The sequence below is a fragment of the Cibotium barometz genome, chromosome 39 (assembly GCF_041138505.1).
Source record: "Cibotium barometz isolate CiBa-2024 chromosome 39, ASM4113850v1, whole genome shotgun sequence".
NCBI lineage: Eukaryota > Viridiplantae > Streptophyta > Polypodiopsida > Cyatheales > Cibotiaceae > Cibotium > Cibotium barometz.
In genome coordinates this window covers 34,934,851-34,955,057 of record NC_141084.1, presented here as the reverse complement: position 1 = coordinate 34,955,057, position 20,207 = coordinate 34,934,851, and positions in this window count along the sequence as shown.

Sequence of the window (20,207 nt, the reverse complement as noted above, 5' to 3'; positions counted from 1 at the left end):
ATCCAAAAAGACAGATTCAATTTCCCTCTCCAAATCATCATCATAAACAGGCTTCCAAGCTCGAGATTGTTGCTCACAAATGTGGTTGCAAGGTAACCCTGACACTGATGACATAGCATCACCCTGTTTATTGTTGGAACACCCTATTAGCATTCCAGAATAACCCAAATCCAAAGAACCTTGGCAACCAGCTTCAGAAACAACATCACTGTTGGAATCACCCATATCACTCACCCCCTCTAAATCAATCACACATACTTGTGGCCCATCTTGTAATATTTTATTTTCCTCACATGCATATTCATGTATACACTCTATTAAAACCTGCTCTTCAAGCTCTTTCATCTTTGCATATAAATGCTCCATTTTGCCAGCCATCTCTACGTACTCTCACCCCAGCGGTTTCACGTCGGGTTCACCAAAGCTGTCGTGACGTGTGCGGTCTAGCCGGGAACACACTGTGGGTGTCTGGCTGTGAGAGTTACGTTGATTTGCATTCACTTGATTTGATTATTCAGAGAAAATAAATCCCGCCAAACCTCCTCCCTCCTCTCTCAGAGACGCATGTACAAGGGGAAAAAGGTATCTCTCTTGGCTAAACACCAAACCATCATGTTCATCAAGTCTTCAATTAAAGCAAGAACATGGCCCAAACACCGTCAGCACCCATTACACATAGCTTCATGAGCAATAAGACACCAAAATCTCAACAACAACACGATCATATAATGATAATACCTCAGACATACCAGCAGCATGCCCACACTGTCAACAAAGCTGCACTGTAAGGCTATCGCCATCAACTCCAGCAACAAGAATCATCAAGGAGTTTGCCACCTCCACAAGCTTAAGCTTCCAGCGCTGAGATCACCAGTCTCTCTCTCTCTCTAGCGCCTCTGCCCTCTGCTCATCAACCCCCCCTCGATGCTGGCTCTCTACGCCCACCCCAGCTGCCTTCAGAGCCCCCTCGTCCTCTTCTCAATGAACCGGCACTCCGTGTATACCTGCAGCTGTGCACGGCTTCAGCTGCTCCAAGGGTAGCCTTCACCTCTCTGCTCCTCTTCTGTACAAATACCCAGCCCTCTCATCGTCGCCAGCAGCTGTGCCAGTCGCCACCTCCCTCTCCCTTTGCTTACATCAGTGTTGACTGCGTGCTACCAGCTCCCTTGCTTCGCTACCAACTTCCCTGCAGCAAAACAGCGTGCTTTTTCCTTCTCTTCCACAATCAGCCTTCCTTCTCTATTTACAGGCGCCTTACTCCACACGTCGGCACCGCTTGTCTCCGTCACCACTAGCCTTTTCTGGCGTCAAGGATTCTTGCCCTCCACTTTTTTGCTACCAGCTTTTCCCGACTCTTCATCTCTATCTATCACCGCTGCACCTTCCCACCTGCTCACCGGCTTTTCTCCTCTCTGTCGCCAGTCACCACAGCGACCACCTGGCGCCTTGCTTGCTTCCTTTTCCTTTTGGTTGCCAGAGGTGGCTCTCTAGCCTAGCCACAGTCTGCCATCGACTACAGCACCTCCCAGGCCGCTCCCCAGCAAGTCGCCTCCTTCTTTTTCGCCCCTCGGGTCCTCTGTTTTTCCAGAAGCATCGCCCACGCCAACCTTCTGGAGGCCCTTTGCTGGCTATCGCGCAAACAGCCATGTGGCCCCTTTATGGGTTGGCCACCTTATATATATATATATATATATATATATTATTTGGCTACACAATGCTTTCACACCAAATCTTTTGGCCATTACCTTCCTAATTGCCCATGCCTCAGAATACTGACTCACGAGTGCCCATTGTATTTAGACGCGCCCACAAATTCAGACGGCCAAGCAGCTGATCTCACCTCCAGTGAACCTTACTCCAGACAGGCTTGTAACAAGCTCAACACCAAACCATTTCACCTGTACACCTGGCAACGCCCTCAAAAGCAAAACCCTCCACACGCCATACATCCCGTATGTACACAGACACTTAATCCCATGCATCTGGATTTGCATTTAATGGCCTCACATGCATGGTTTCACACCATAGACGTGCTGCGGCACGACATCCACCCCCTCTAAACCTGCACATCCTCTGGTATGTGCCACACAGGTCCTGTATCTTAGCAATCACATCTGAATGGTTCTGCTTTCCCACCTGGATCAAATACCAACCGCTTTTGGCATATGTGCCATATCCTTTGCTCATATGAAGCCCTATCCTCACTTAGATTCCCTGCATATGCATGATTACCCTCATCATTCAAAGTGGGATGCTCTTCAAAATGATTTGCTTCAAAATTTTCCTCAGGCCATGTTTGAAGCCTTTGCACCACATATTGTATGGCCACACCAAGTAACAACTGCATTAACAGCATGGAACACACACTTGGTAACATCCCATCCAAATCTACCTTGCCTGGATCCAGCTCACCCACTGACAAACATTCATTCTTCTCATCCAAAGACGGGAAAGCATCAACACATACAAAGTCCAACAAGGCATCATCGAGAATAGCCTTCAGATCTGAATCAATCTCATCACAATCATTTGGCTTACATAACACCTGTACATCCTTACTTGCAACCGACAGTTGACTAGCATCAAGCATAGAAGAGCCCAAAGCTGATGGGGATCTATTATATACCATGAAATCATCCAATGCATCATCTAGGATAGCATCCAATCCAGGATCAATCACATTGAAGCCATTATCATCTTGCAATCCCACATGTTGATTATCATGAACATTCATACCCCCATAGCTATATCCATTTGGTTGCTCATATGCAGCCTCATGAGGCTCTGTGACCACACTTTGCATATCCTGCATGTTATCTCCCAGTATTTCTTGATACCTGTCTGCAGATGGGCTTAGAATTATGGGTCCCTCACCCGAGTACCCTTGAATCTGTATGTCATTGAACCCTGTATGATCCAAAAAGACAGATTCAATTTCCCTCTCCAAATCATCATCATAAACAGGCTTCCAAGCTCGAGATTGTTGCTCACAAATGTGGTTGCAAGGTAACCCTGACACTGATGACATAGCATCACCCTGTTTATTGTTGGAACACCCTGTTAGCATTCCAGAATAACCCAAATCCAAAGAACCTTGGCAACCAGCTTCAGAAACAACATCACTGTTGGAATCACCCATATCACTCACCCCCTCTAAATCAATCACACATACTTGTGGCCCATCTTGTAATATTATATTTTCCTCACATGCATATTCATGTATACACTCTATTAAAACCTGCTCTTCAAGCTCTTTCATCTCTGCATATAAATGCTCCATTTTGCCAGCCATCTCTACGTACTCTCACCCCAGCGGTTTCACGTCGGGTTCACCAAAGCTGTCGTGACGTGTGCGGTCTAGCCGGGAACACACTGTGGGTGTCTGGCTGTGAGAGTTACATTGATTTGCATTCACTTGATTTGATTATTTAGAGAAAATAAATCCCGCCAAACCTCCTCCCTCCTCTCTCAGAGACGCATGTACAAGGGGAAAAAGGTATCTCTCTTGGCTAAACACCAAACCATCATGTTCATCAAGTCTTCAATTAAAGCAAGAACATGGCCCAAACACCGTCAGCACCCATTACACATAGCTTCATGAGCAATAAGACACCAAAATCTCAACAACAACACGATCATATAATGATAATACCTCAGACATACCAGCAGCATGCCCACACTGTCAACAAAGCTGCACTGTAAGGCTATCGCCATCAACTCCAGCAACAAGAATCATCAAGGAGTTTGCCACCTCCACAAGCTTAAGCTTCCAGCGCTGAGATCACCAGTCTCTCTCTCTCTCTAGCGCCTCCGCCCTCTGCTCATCAACCCCCCCTCGATGCTGGCTCTCTGCGCCCACCCCAGCTGCCTTCAGAGCCCCGTCGTCCTCTTCTCAATGAATCGGCACTCCGTGTATACCTGCAGCTGTGCACGGCTTCAGCTGCTCCAAGGGTAGCCTTCACCTCTCTGCTCCTCTTCTGTACAAATACCCAGCCCTCTCATCGTCGCCAGCAGCTGTGCCAGTCGCCACCTCCCTCTCCCTTTGCTTACATCAGTGTTGACTGCGTGCTACCAGCTCCCTTGCTTCGCTACCAACTTCCCTGCAGCAAAACAGCGTGCTTTTTCCTTCTCTTCCACAATCAGCCTTCCTTCTCTATTTACAGGCGCCTTACTCCACACGTCGGCACCGCTTGTCTCCGTCACCACTAGCCTTTTCTGGCATCAAGGATTCTTGCCCTCCACTTTTTTGCTACCAGCTTTTCCCGACTCTTCATCTCTATCTATCACCGCTGCACCTTCCCACCTGCTCACCGGCTTTTCTCCTCTCTGTCGCCAGTCACCACAGCGACCACCTGGCGCCTTGCTTGCTTCCTTTTCCTTTTGGTTGCCAGAGGTGGCTCTCTAGCCTAGCCACAGTCTGCCATCGACTACAGCACCTCCCAGGCCGCTCCCTAGCAAGTCGCCTCCTTCTTTTTCGCCCCTCGGGTCCTCTGTTTTTCCAGAAGCATCGCCCACGCCAACCTTCTGGAGGCCCTTTGCTGGCTATCGCGCAAACAGCCATGTGGCCCCTTTATGGCTTGGCCACCTTATATATATATATATATATATATATATTATTTGGCTACACAATGCTTTCACACCAAATCTTTTGGCCATTACCTTCCTAATTGCCCATGCCTCAGAATACTGACTCACGAGTGCCCATTGTATTTAGACGCGCCCACAAATTCAGACGGCCAAGCAGCTGATCTCACCTCCAGTGAACCTTACTCCAGACAGGCTTGTAACAAGCTCAACACCAAACCATTTCACCTGTACACCTGGCAACGCCCTCAAAAGCAAAACCCTCCACACGCCATACATCCCGTATGTACACAGACACTTAATCCCATGCATCTGGATTTGCATTTAATGGCCTCACATGCATGGTTTCACACCATAGACGTGCTGCGGCACGACATCCACCCCCTCTAAACCTGCACATCCTCTGGTATGTGCCACACAGGTCCTGTATCTTAGCAATCACATCTGAATGGTTCTGCTTTCCCACCTGGATCAAATACCAACCGCTTTTGGCATATGTGCCATATCCTTTGCTCATATGAAGCCCTATCCTCACTTAGATTCCCTGCATATGCATGATTACCCTCATCATTCAAAGTGGGATGCTCTTCAAAATGATTTGCTTCAAAATTTTCCTCAGGCCATGTTTGAAGCCTTTGCACCACATATTGTATGGCCACACCAAGTAACAACTGCATTAACAGCATGGAACACACACTTGGTAACATCCCATCCAAATCTACCTTGCCTGGATCCAGCTCACCCACTGACAAACATTCATTCTTCTCATCCAAAGACGGGAAAGCATCAACACATACAAAGTCCAACAAGGCATCATCGAGAATAGCCTTCAGATCTGAATCAATCTCATCACAATCATTTGGCTTACATAACACCTGTACATCCTTACTTGCAACCGACAGTTGACTAGCATCAAGCATAGAAGAGCCCAAAGCTGATGGGGATCTGTTATATACCATGAAATCATCCAATGCATCATCTAGGATAGCATCCAATCCAGGATCAATCACATTGAAGCCATTATCATCTTGCAATCCCACATGTTGATTATCATGAACATTCATACCCCCATAGCTATATCCATTTGGTTGCTCATATGCAGCCTCATGAGGCTCTGTGACCACACTTTGCATATCCTGCATGTTATCTCCCAGTATTTCTTGATACCTGTCTGCAGATGGGCTTAGAATTATGGGTCCCTCACCCGAGTACCCTTGAATCTGTATGTCATTGAACCCTGTATGATCCAAAAAGACAGATTCAATTTCCCTCTCCAAATCATCATCATAAACAGGCTTCCAAGCTCGAGATTGTTGCTCACAAATGTGGTTGCAAGGTAACCCTGACACTGATGACATAGCATCACCCTGTTTATTGTTGGAACACCCTGTTAGCATTCCAGAATAACCCAAATCCAAAGAACCTTGGCAACCAGCTTCAGAAACAACATCACTGTTGGAATCACCCATATCACTCACCCCCTCTAAATCAATCACACATACTTGTGGCCCATCTTGTAATATTATATTTTCCTCACATGCATATTCATGTATACACTCTATTAAAACCTGCTCTTCAAGCTCTTTCATCTCTGCATATAAATGCTCCATTTTGCCAGCCATCTCTACGTACTCTCACCCCAGCGGTTTCACGTCGGGTTCACCAAAGCTGTCGTGACGTGTGCGGTCTAGCCGGGAACACACTGTGGGTGTCTGGCTGTGAGAGTTACATTGATTTGCATTCACTTGATTTGATTATTCAGAGAAAATAAATCCCGCCAAACCTCCTCCCTCCTCTCTCAGAGACGCATGTACAAGGGGAAAAAGGTATCTCTCTTGGCTAAACACCAAACCATCATGTTCATCAAGTCTTCAATTAAAGCAAGAACATGGCCCAAACACCGTCAGCACCCATTACACATAGCTTCATGAGCAATAAGACACCAAAATCTCAACAACAACACGATCATATAATGATAATACCTCAGACATACCAGCAGCATGCCCACACTGTCAACAAAGCTGCACTGTAAGGCTATCGCCATCAACTCCAGCAACAAGAATCATCAAGGAGTTTGCCACCTCCACAAGCTTAAGCTTCCAGCGCTGAGATCACCAGTCTCTCTCTCTCTCTAGCGCCTCCGCCCTCTGCTCATCAACCCCCCCTCGATGCTGGCTCTCTGCGCCCACCCCAGCTGCCTTCAGAGCCCCGTCGTCCTCTTCTCAATGAACCGGCACTCCGTGTATACCTGCAGCTGTGCACGGCTTCAGCTGCTCCAAGGGTAGCCTTCACCTCTCTGCTCCTCTTCTGTACAAATACCCAGCCCTCTCATCGTCGCCAGCAGCTGTGCCAGTCGCCACCTCCCTCTCCCTTTGCTTACATCAGTGTTGACTGCGTGCTACCAGCTCCCTTGCTTCGCTACCAACTTCCCTGCAGCAAAACAGCGTGCTTTTTCCTTCTCTTCCACAATCAGCCTTCCTTCTCTATTTACAGGCGCCTTACTCCACACGTCGGCACCGCTTGTCTCCGTCACCACTAGCCTTTTCTGGCATCAAGGATTCTTGCCCTCCACTTTTTTGCTACCAGCTTTTCCCGACTCTTCATCTCTATCTATCACCGCTGCACCTTCCCACCTGCTCACCGGCTTTTCTCCTCTCTGTCGCCAATCACCACAGCGACCACCTGGCGCCTTGCTTGCTTCCTTTTCCTTTTGGTTGCCAGAGGTGGCTCTCTAGCCTAGCCACAGTCTGCCATCGACTACAGCACCTCCCAGGCCGCTCCCTAGCAAGTCGCCTCCTTCTTTTTCGCCCCTCGGGTCCTCTGTTTTTCCAGAAGCATCGCCCACGCCAACCTTCTGGAGGCCCTTTGCTGGCTATCGCGCAAACAGCCATGTGGCCCCTTTATGGCTTGGCCACCTTATATATATATATATATATATATATATTATTTGGCTACACAATGCTTTCACACCAAATCTTTTGGCCATTACCTTCCTAATTGCCCATGCCTCAGAATACTGACTCACGAGTGCCCATTGTATTTAGACGCGCCCACAAATTCAGACGGCCAAGCAGCTGATCTCACCTCCAGTGAACCTTACTCCAGACAGGCTTGTAACAAGCTCAACACCAAACCATTTCACCTGTACACCTGGCAACGCCCTCAAAAGCAAAACCCTCCACACGCCATACATCCCGTATGTACACAGACACTTAATCCCATGCATCTGGATTTGCATTTAATGGCCTCACATGCATGGTTTCACACCATAGACGTGCTGCGGCACGACATCCACCCCCTCTAAACCTGCACATCCTCTGGTATGTGCCACACAGGTCCTGTATCTTAGCAATCACATCTGAATGGTTCTGCTTTCCCACCTGGATCAAATACCAACCGCTTTTGGCATATGTGCCATATCCTTTGCTCATATGAAGCCCTATCCTCACTTAGATTCCCTGCATATGCATGATTACCCTCATCATTCAAAGTGGGATGCTCTTCAAAATGATTTGCTTCAAAATTTTCCTCAGGCCATGTTTGAAGCCTTTGCACCACATATTGTATGGCCACACCAAGTAACAACTGCATTAACAGCATGGAACACACACTTGGTAACATCCCATCCAAATCTACCTTGCCTGGATCCAGCTCACCCACTGACAAACATTCATTCTTCTCATCCAAAGACGGGAAAGCATCAACACATACAAAGTCCAACAAGGCATCATCGAGAATAGCCTTCAGATCTGAATCAATCTCATCACAATCATTTGGCTTACATAACACCTGTACATCCTTACTTGCAACCGACAGTTGACTAGCATCAAGCATAGAAGAGCCCAAAGCTGATGGGGATCTATTATATACCATGAAATCATCCAATGCATCATCTAGGATAGCATCCAATCCAGGATCAATCACATTGAAGCCATTATCATCTTGCAATCCCACATGTTGATTATCATGAACATTCATACCCCCATAGCTATATCCATTTGGTTGCTCATATGCAGCCTCATGAGGCTCTGTGACCACACTTTGCATATCCTGCATGTTATCTCCCAGTATTTCTTGATACCTGTCTGCAGATGGGCTTAGAATTATGGGTCCCTCACCCGAGTACCCTTGAATCTGTATGTCATTGAACCCTGTATGATCCAAAAAGACAGATTCAATTTCCCTCTCCAAATCATCATCATAAACAGGCTTCCAAGCTCGAGATTGTTGCTCACAAATGTGGTTGCAAGGTAACCCTGACACTGATGACATAGCATCACCCTGTTTATTGTTGGAACACCCTGTTAGCATTCCAGAATAACCCAAATCCAAAGAACCTTGGCAACCAGCTTCAGAAACAACATCACTGTTGGAATCACCCATATCACTCACCCCCTCTAAATCAATCACACATACTTGTGGCCCATCTTGTAATATTATATTTTCCTCACATGCATATTCATGTATACACTCTATTAAAACCTGCTCTTCAAGCTCTTTCATCTCTGCATATAAATGCTCCATTTTGCCAGCCATCTCTACGTACTCTCACCCCAGCGGTTTCACGTCGGGTTCACCAAAGCTGTCGTGACGTGTGCGGTCTAGCCGGGAACACACTGTGGGTGTCTGGCTGTGAGAGTTACATTGATTTGCATTCACTTGATTTGATTATTCAGAGAAAATAAATCCCGCCAAACCTCCTCCCTCCTCTCTCAGAGACGCATGTACAAGGGGAAAAAGGTATCTCTCTTGGCTAAACACCAAACCATCATGTTCATCAAGTCTTCAATTAAAGCAAGAACATGGCCCAAACACCGTCAGCACCCATTACACATAGCTTCATGAGCAATAAGACACCAAAATCTCAACAACAACACGATCATATAATGATAATACCTCAGACATACCAGCAGCATGCCCACACTGTCAACAAAGCTGCACTGTAAGGCTATCGCCATCAACTCCAGCAACAAGAATCATCAAGGAGTTTGCCACCTCCACAAGCTTAAGCTTCCAGCGCTGAGATCACCAGTCTCTCTCTCTCTCTAGCGCCTCCGCCCTCTGCTCATCAACCCCCCCTCGATGCTGGCTCTCTGCGCCCACCCCAGCTGCCTTCAGAGCCCCGTCGTCCTCTTCTCAATGAACCGGCACTCCGTGTATACCTGCAGCTGTGCACGGCTTCAGCTGCTCCAAGGGTAGCCTTCACCTCTCTGCTCCTCTTCTGTACAAATACCCAGCCCTCTCATCGTCGCCAGCAGCTGTGCCAGTCGCCACCTCCCTCTCCCTTTGCTTACATCAGTGTTGACTGCGTGCTACCAGCTCCCTTGCTTCGCTACCAACTTCCCTGCAGCAAAACAGCGTGCTTTTTCCTTCTCTTCCACAATCAGCCTTCCTTCTCTATTTACAGGCGCCTTACTCCACACGTCGGCACCGCTTGTCTCCGTCACCACTAGCCTTTTCTGGCATCAAGGATTCTTGCCCTCCACTTTTTTGCTACCAGCTTTTCCCGACTCTTCATCTCTATCTATCACCGCTGCACCTTCCCACCTGCTCACCGGCTTTTCTCCTCTCTGTCGCCAATCACCACAGCGACCACCTGGCGCCTTGCTTGCTTCCTTTTCCTTTTGGTTGCCAGAGGTGGCTCTCTAGCCTAGCCACAGTCTGCCATCGACTACAGCACCTCCCAGGCCGCTCCCCAGCAAGTCGCCTCCTTCTTTTTTGCCCCTCGGGTCCTCTGTTTTTCCAGAAGCATCGCCCACGCCAACCTTCTGGAGGCCCTTTGCTGGCTATCGCGCAAACAGCCATGTGGCCCCTTTATGGGTTGGCCACCTTATATATATATATATATATATATATATATTATTTGGCTACACAATGCTTTCACACCAAATCTTTTGGCCATTACCTTCCTAATTGCCCATGCCTCAGAATACTGACTCACGAGTGCCCATTGTATTTAGACGCGCCCACAAATTCAGACGGCCAAGCAGCTGATCTCACCTCCAGTGAACCTTACTCCAGACAGGCTTGTAACAAGCTCAACACCAAACCATTTCACCTGTACACCTGGCAACGCCCTCAAAAGCAAAACCCTCCACACGCCATACATCCCGTATGTACACAGACACTTAATCCCATGCATCTGGATTTGCATTTAATGGCCTCACATGCATGGTTTCACACCATAGAGGTGCTGCGGCACGACATCCACCCCCTCTAAACCTGCACATCCTCTGGTATGTGCCACACAGGTCCTGTATCTTAGCAATCACATCTGAATGGTTCTGCTTTCCCACCTGGATCAAATACCAACCGCTTTTGGCATATGTGCCATATCCTTTGCTCATATGAAGCCCTATCCTCACTTAGATTCCCTGCATATGCATGATTACCCTCATCATTCAAAGTGGGATGCTCTTCAAAATGATTTGCTTCAAAATTTTCCTCAGGCCATGTTTGAAGCCTTTGCACCACATATTGTATGGCCACACCAAGTAACAACTGCATTAACAGCATGGAACACACACTTGGTAACATCCCATCCAAATCTACCTTGCCTGGATCCAGCTCACCCACTGACAAACATTCATTCTTCTCATCCAAAGACGGGAAAGCATCAACACATACAAAGTCCAACAAGGCATCATCGAGAATAGCCTTCAGATCTGAATCAATCTCATCACAATCATTTGGCTTACATAACACCTGTACATCCTTACTTGCAACCGACAGTTGACTAGCATCAAGCATAGAAGAGCCCAAAGCTGATGGGGATCTATTATATACCATGAAATCATCCAATGCATCATCTAGGATAGCATCCAATCCAGGATCAATCACATTGAAGCCATTATCATCTTGCAATCCCACATGTTGATTATCATGAACATTCATACCCCCATAGCTATATCCATTTGGTTGCTCATATGCAGCCTCATGAGGCTCTGTGACCACACTTTGCATATCCTGCATGTTATCTCCCAGTATTTCTTGATACCTGTCTGCAGATGGGCTTAGAATTATGGGTCCCTCACCCGAGTACCCTTGAATCTGTATGTCATTGAACCCTGTATGATCCAAAAAGACAGATTCAATTTCCCTCTCCAAATCATCATCATAAACAGGCTTCCAAGCTCGAGATTGTTGCTCACAAATGTGGTTGCAAGGTAACCCTGACACTGATGACATAGCATCACCCTGTTTATTGTTGGAACACCCTGTTAGCATTCCAGAATAACCCAAATCCAAAGAACCTTGGCAACCAGCTTCAGAAACAACATCACTGTTGGAATCACCCATATCACTCACCCCCTCTAAATCAATCACACATACTTGTGGCCCATCTTGTAATATTTTATTTTCCTCACATGCATATTCATGTATACACTCTATTAAAACCTGCTCTTCAAGCTCTTTCATCTCTGCATATAAATGCTCCATTTTGCCAGCCATCTCTACGTACTCTCACCCCAGCGGTTTCACGTCGGGTTCACCAAAGCTGTCGTGACGTGTGCGGTCTAGCCGGGAACACATTGTGGGTGTCTGGCTGTGAGAGTTACGTTGATTTGCATTCACTTGATTTGATTATTCAGAGAAAATAAATCCCGCCAAACCTCCTCCCTCCTCTCTCAGAGACGCATGTACAAGGGGAAAAAGGTATCTCTCTTGGCTAAACACCAAACCATCATGTTCATCAAGTCTTCAATTAAAGCAAGAACATGGCCCAAACACCGTCAGCACCCATTACACATAGCTTCATGAGCAATAAGACACCAAAATCTCAACAACAACACGATCATATAATGATAATACCTCAGACATACCAGCAGCATGCCCACACTGTCAACAAAGCTGCACTGTAAGGCTATCGCCATCAACTCCAGCAACAAGAATCATCAAGGAGTTTGCCACCTCCACAAGCTTAAGCTTCCAGCGCTGAGATCACCAGTCTCTCTCTCTCTCTAGTGCCTCCGCCCTCTGCTCATCAACCCCCCCTCGATGCTGGCTCTCTGCGCCCACCCCAGCTGCCTTCAGAGCCCCGTCGTCCTCTTCTCAATGAACCGGCACTCCGTGTATACCTGCAGCTGTGCACGGCTTCAGCTGCTCCAAGGGTAGCCTTCACCTCTCTGCTCCTCTTCTGTACAAATACCCAGCCCTCTCATCGTCGCCAGCAGCTGTGCCAGTCGCCACCTCCCTCTCCCTTTGCTTACATCAGTGTTGACTGCGTGCTACCAGCTCCCTTGCTTCGCTACCAACTTCCCTGCAGCAAAACAGCGTGCTTTTTCCTTCTCTTCCACAATCAGCCTTCCTTCTCTATTTACAGGCGCCTTACTCCACACGTCGGCACCGCTTGTCTCCGTCACCACTAGCCTTTTCTGGCGTCAAGGATTCTTGCCCTCCACTTTTTTGCTACCAGCTTTTCCCGACTCTTCATCTCTATCTATCACCGCTGCACCTTCCCACCTGCTCACCGGCTTTTCTCCTCTCTGTCGCCAGTCACCACAGCGACCACCTGGCGCCTTGCTTGCTTCCTTTTCCTTTTGGTTGCCAGAGGTGGCTCTCTAGCCTAGCCACAGTCTGCCATCGACTACAGCACCTCCCAGGCCGCTCCCCAGCAAGTCGCCTCCTTCTTTTTCGCCCCTCGGGTCCTCTGTTTTTCCAGAAGCATCGCCCACGCCAACCTTCTGGAGGCCCTTTGCTGGCTATCGCGCAAACAGCCATGTGGCCCCTTTATGGGTTGGCCACCTTATATATATATATATATATATATATATATATATTATTTGGCTACACAATGCTTTCACACCAAATCTTTTGGCCATTACCTTCCTAATTGCCCATGCCTCAGAATACTGACTCACGAGTGCCCATTGTATTTAGACGCGCCCACAAATTCAGACGGCCAAGCAGCTGATCTCACCTCCAGTGAACCTTACTCCAGACAGGCTTGTAACAAGCTCAACACCAAACCATTTCACCTGTACACCTGGCAACGCCCTCAAAAGCAAAACCCTCCACACGCCATACATCCCGTATGTACACAGACACTTAATCCCATGCATCTGGATTTGCATTTAATGGCCTCACATGCATGGTTTCACACCATAGACGTGCTGCGGCACGACATCCACCCCCTCTAAACCTGCACATCCTCTGGTATGTGCCACACAGGTCCTGTATCTTAGCAATCACATCTGAATGGTTCTGCTTTCCCACCTGGATCAAATACCAACCGCTTTTGGCATATGTGCCATATCCTTTGCTCATATGAAGCCCTATCCTCACTTAGATTCCCTGCATATGCATGATTACCCTCATCATTCAAAGTGGGATGCTCTTCAAAATGATTTGCTTCAAAATTTTCCTCAGGCCATGTTTGAAGCCTTTGCACCACATATTGTATGGCCACACCAAGTAACAACTGCATTAACAGCATGGAACACACACTTGGTAACATCCCATCCAAATCTACCTTGCCTGGATCCAGCTCACCCACTGACAAACATTCATTCTTCTCATCCAAAGACGGGAAAGCATCAACACATACAAAGTCCAACAAGGCATCATCGAGAATAGCCTTCAGATCTGAATCAATCTCATCACAATCATTTGGCTTACATAACACCTGTACATCCTTACTTGCAACCGACAGTTGACTAGCATCAAGCATAGAAGAGCCCAAAGCTGATGGGGATCTATTATATACCATGAAATCATCCAATGCATCATCTAGGATAGCATCCAATCCAGGATCAATCACATTGAAGCCATTATCATCTTGCAATCCCACATGTTGATTATCATGAACATTCATACCCCCATAGCTATATCCATTTGGTTGCTCATATGCAGCCTCATGAGGCTCTGTGACCACACTTTGCATATCCTGCATGTTATCTCCCAGTATTTCTTGATACCTGTCTGCAGATGGGCTTAGAATTATGGGTCCCTCACCCGAGTACCCTTGAATCTGTATGTCATTGAACCCTGTATGATCCAAAAAGACAGATTCAATTTCCCTCTCCAAATCATCATCATAAACAGGCTTCCAAGCTCGAGATTGTTGCTCACAAATGTGGTTGCAAGGTAACCCTGACACTGATGACATAGCATCACCCTGTTTATTGTTGGAACACCCTGTTAGCATTCCAGAATAACCCAAATCCAAAGAACCTTGGCAACCAGCTTCAGAAACAACATCACTGTTGGAATCACCCATATCACTCACCCCCTCTAAATCAATCACACATACTTGTGGCCCATCTTGTAATATTTTATTTTCCTCACATGCATATTCATGTATACACTCTATTAAAACCTGCTCTTCAAGCTCTTTCATCTCTGCATATAAATGCTCCATTTTGCCAGCCATCTCTACGTACTCTCACCCCAGCGGTTTCACGTCGGGTTCACCAAAGCTGTCGTGACGTGTGCGGTCTAGCCGGGAACACACTGTGGGTGTCTGGCTGTGAGAGTTACGTTGATTTGCATTCACTTGATTTGATTATTCAGAGAAAATAAATCCCGCCAAACCTCCTCCCTCCTCTCTCAGAGACGCATGTACAAGGGGAAAAAGGTATCTCTCTTGGCTAAACACCAAACCATCATGTTCATCAAGTCTTCAATTAAAGCAAGAACATGGCCCAAACACCGTCAGCACCCATTACACATAGCTTCATGAGCAATAAGACACCAAAATCTCAACAACAACACGATCATATAATGATAATACCTCAGACATACCAGCAGCATGCCCACACTGTCAACAAAGCTGCACTGTAAGGCTATCGCCATCAACTCCAGCAACAAGAATCATCAAGGAGTTTGCCACCTCCACAAGCTTAAGCTTCCAGCGCTGAGATCACCAGTCTCTCTCTCTCTCTAGCGCCTCCGCCCTCTGCTCATCAACCCCCCCTCGATGCTGGCTCTCTGCGCCCACCCCAGCTGCCTTCAGAGCCCCGTCGTCCTCTTCTCAATGAACCGGCACTCCGTGTATACCTGCAGCTGTGCACGGCTTCAGCTACTCCAAGGGTAGCCTTCACCTCTCTGCTCCTCTTCTGTACAAATACCCAGCCCTCTCATCGTCGCCAGCAGCTGTGCCAGTCGCCACCTCCCTCTCCCTTTGCTTACATCAGTGTTGACTGCGTGCTACCAGCTCCCTTGCTTCGCTACCAACTTCCCTGCAGCAAAACAGCGTGCTTTTTCCTTCTCTTCCACAATCAGCCTTCCTTCTCTATTTACAGGTGCCTTACTCCACACGTCGGCACCGCTTGTCTCCGTCACCACTAGCCTTTTCTGGCGTCAAGGATTCTTGCCCTCCACTTTTTTGCTACCAGCTTTTCCCGACTCTTCATCTCTATCTATCACCGCTGCACCTTCCCACCTGCTCACCGGCTTTTCTCCTCTCTGTCGCCAGTCACCACAGCGACCACCTGGCGCCTTGCTTGCTTCCTTTTCCTTTTGGTTGCCAGAGGTGGCTCTCTAGCCTAGCCACAGTCTGCCATCGACTACAGCACCTCCCAGGCCGCTCCCCAGCAAGTCGCCTCCTTCTTTTTCGCCCCTCGGGTCCTCTGTTTTTCCAGAAGCATCGCCCACGCCAACCTTCTGGAGGCCCTTTGCTGGCTATCGCGCAAACAGCCATGTGGCCCCTTTATGGGTTGGCCACCTTATATATATATATATATATATATATATATATATATTATTTGGCTACACAATGCTTTCACACCAAATCTTTTGGCCATTACCTTCCTAATTGCCCATGCCTCAGAATACTGACTCACGAGTGCCCATTGTATTTAGACGCGCCCACAAATTCAGACGGCCAAGCAGCTGATCTCACCTCCAGTGAACCTTACTCCAGACAGGCTTGTAACAAGCTCAACACCAAACCATTTCACCTGTACACCTGGCAACGCCCTCAAAAGCAAAACCCTCCACACGCCATACATCCCGTATGTACACAGACACTTAATCCCATGCATCTGGATTTGCATTTAATGGCCTCACATGCATGGTTTCACACCATAGACGTGCTGCGGCACGACATCCACCCCCTCTAAACCTGCACATCCTCTGGTATGTGCCACACAAGTCCTGTATCTTAGCAATCACATCTGAATGGTTCTGCTTTCCCACCTGGATCAAATACCAACCGCTTTTGGCATATGTGCCATATCCTTTGCTCATATGAAGCCCTATCCTCACTTAGATTCCCTGCATATGCATGATTACCCTCATCATTCAAAGTGGGATGCTCTTCAAAATGATTTGCTTCAAAATTTTCCTCAGGCCATGTTTGAAGCCTTTGCACCACATATTGTATGGCCACACCAAGTAACAACTGCATTAACAGCATGGAACACACACTTGGTAACATCCCATCCAAATCTACCTTGCCTGGATCCAGCTCACCCACTGACAAACATTCATTCTTCTCATCCAAAGACGGGAAAGCATCAACACATACAAAGTCCAACAAGGCATCATCGAGAATAGCCTTCAGATCTGAATCAATCTCATCACAATCATTTGGCTTACATAACACCTGTACATCCTTACTTGCAACCGACAGTTGACTAGCATCAAGCATAGAAGAGCCCAAAGCTGATGGGGATCTATTATATACCATGAAATCATCCAATGCATCATCTAGGATAGCATCCAATCCAGGATCAATCACATTGAAGCCATTATCATCTTGCAATCCCACATGTTGATTATCATGAACATTCATACCCCCATAGCTATATCCATTTGGTTGCTCATATGCAGCCTCATGAGGCTCTGTGACCACACTTTGCATATCCTGCATGTTATCTCCCAGTATTTCTTGATACCTGTCTGCAGATGGGCTTAGAATTATGGGTCCCTCACCCGAGTACCCTTGAATCTGTATGTCATTGAACCCTGTATGATCCAAAAAGACAGATTCAATTTCCCTCTCCAAATCATCATCATAAACAGGCTTCCAAGCTCGAGATTGTTGCTCACAAATGTGGTTGCAAGGTAACCCTGACACTGATGACATAGCATCACCCTGTTTATTGTTGGAACACCCTGTTAGCATTCCAGAATAACCCAAATCCAAAGAACCTTGGCAACCAGCTTCAGAAACAACATCATTGTTGGAATCACCCATATCACTCACCCCCTCTAAATCAATCACACATACTTGTGGCCCATCTTGTAATATTTTATTTTCCTCACATGCATATTCATGTATACACTCTATTAAAACCTGCTCTTCAAGCTCTTTCATCTCTGCATATAAATGCTCCATTTTGCCAGCCATCTCTACGTACTCTCACCCCAGCGGTTTCACGTCGGGTTCACCAAAGCTGTCGTGACGTGTGCGGTCTAGCCAGGAACACACTGTGGGTGTCTGGCTGTGAGAGTTACGTTGATTTGCATTCACTTGATTTGATTATTCAGAGAAAATAAATCCCGCCAAACCTCCTCCCTCCTCTCTCAGAGACGCATGTACAAGGGGAAAAAGGTATCTCTCTTGGCTAAACACCAAACCATCATGTTCATCAAGTCTTCAATTAAAGCAAGAACATGGCCCAAACACCGTCAGCACCCATTACACATAGCTTCATGAGCAATAAGACACCAAAATCTCAACAACAACACGATCATATAATGATAATACCTCAGACATACCAGCAGCATGCCCACACTGTCAACAAAGCTGCACTGTAAGGCTATCGCCATCAACTCCAGCAACAAGAATCATCAAGGAGTTTGCCACCTCCACAAGCTTAAGCTTCCAGCGCTGAGATCACCAGTCTCTCTCTCTCTCTAGCGCCTCCGCCCTCTGCTCATCAACCCCCCCTCGATGCTGGCTCTCTGCGCCCACCCCAGCTGCCTTCAGAGCCCCGTCGTCCTCTTCTCAATGAACCGGCACTCCGTGTATACCTGCAGCTGTGCACGGCTTCAGCTGCTCCAAGGGTAGCCTTCACCTCTCTGCTCCTCTTCTGTACAAATACCCAGCCCTCTCATCGTCGCCAGCAGCTGTGCCAGTCGCCACCTCCCTCTCCCTTTGCTTACATCAGTGTTGACTGCGTGCTACCAGCTCCCTTGCTTCGCTACCAACTTCCCTGCAGCAAAACAGCGTGCTTTTTCCTTCTCTTCCACAATCAGCCTTCCTTCTCTATTTACAGGCGCCTTACTCCACACGTCGGCACCGCTTGTCTCCGTCACCACTAGCCTTTTCTGGCGTCAAGGATTCTTGCCCTCCACTTTTTTGCTACCAGCTTTTCCCGACTCTTCATCTCTATCTATCACCGCTGCACCTTCCCACCTGCTCACCGGCTTTTCTCCTCTCTGTCGCCAGTCACCACAGCGACCACCTGGCGCCTTGCTTGCTTCCTTTTCCTTTTGGTTGCCAGAGGTGGCTCTCTAGCCTAGCCACAGTCTGCCATCGACTACAGCACCTCCCAGGCCGCTCCCCAGCAAGTCGCCTCCTTCTTTTTCGCCCCTCGGGTCCTCTGTTTTTCCAGAAGCATCGCCCACGCCAACCTTCTGGAGGCCCTTTGCTGGCTATCGCGCAAACAGCCATGTGGCCCCTTTATGGGTTGGCCACCTTATATATATATATATATATATATATATATATATATATATTATTTGGCTACACAATGCTTTCACACCAAATCTTTTGGCCATTACCTTCCTAATTGCCCATGCCTCAGAATACTGACTCACGAGTGCCCATTGTATTTAGACGCGCCCACAAATTCAGACGGCCAAGCAGCTGATCTCACCTCCAGTGAACCTTACTCCAGACAGGCTTGTAACAAGCTCAACACCAAACCATTTCACCTGTACACCTGGCAACGCCCTCAAAAGCAAAACCCTCCACACGCCATACATCCCGTATGTACACAGACACTTAATCCCATGCATCTGGATTTGCATTTAATGGCCTCACATGCATGGTTTCACACCATAGACGTGCTGCGGCACGACATCCACCCCCTCTAAACCTGCACATCCTCTGGTATGTGCCACACAAGTCCTGTATCTTAGCAATCACATCTGAATGGTTCTGCTTTCCCACCTGGATCAAATACCAACCGCTTTTGGCATATGTGCCATATCCTTTGCTCATATGAAGCCCTATCCTCACTTAGATTCCCTGCATATGCATGATTACCCTCATCATTCAAAGTGGGATGCTCTTCAAAATGATTTGCTTCAAAATTTTCCTCAGGCCATGTTTGAAGCCTTTGCACCACATATTGTATGGCCACACCAAGTAACAACTGCATTAACAGCATGGAACACACACTTGGTAACATCCCATCCAAATCTACCTTGCCTGGATCCAGCTCACCCACTGACAAACATTCATTCTTCTCATCCAAAGACGGGAAAGCATCAACACATACAAAGTCCAACAAGGCATCATCGAGAATAGCCTTCAGATCTGAATCAATCTCATCACAATCATTTGGCTTACATAACACCTGTACATCCTTACTTGCAACCGACAGTTGACTAGCATCAAGCATAGAAGAGCCCAAAGCTGATGGGGATCTATTATATACCATGAAATCATCCAATGCATCATCTAGGATAGCATCCAATCCAGGATCAATCACATTGAAGCCATTATC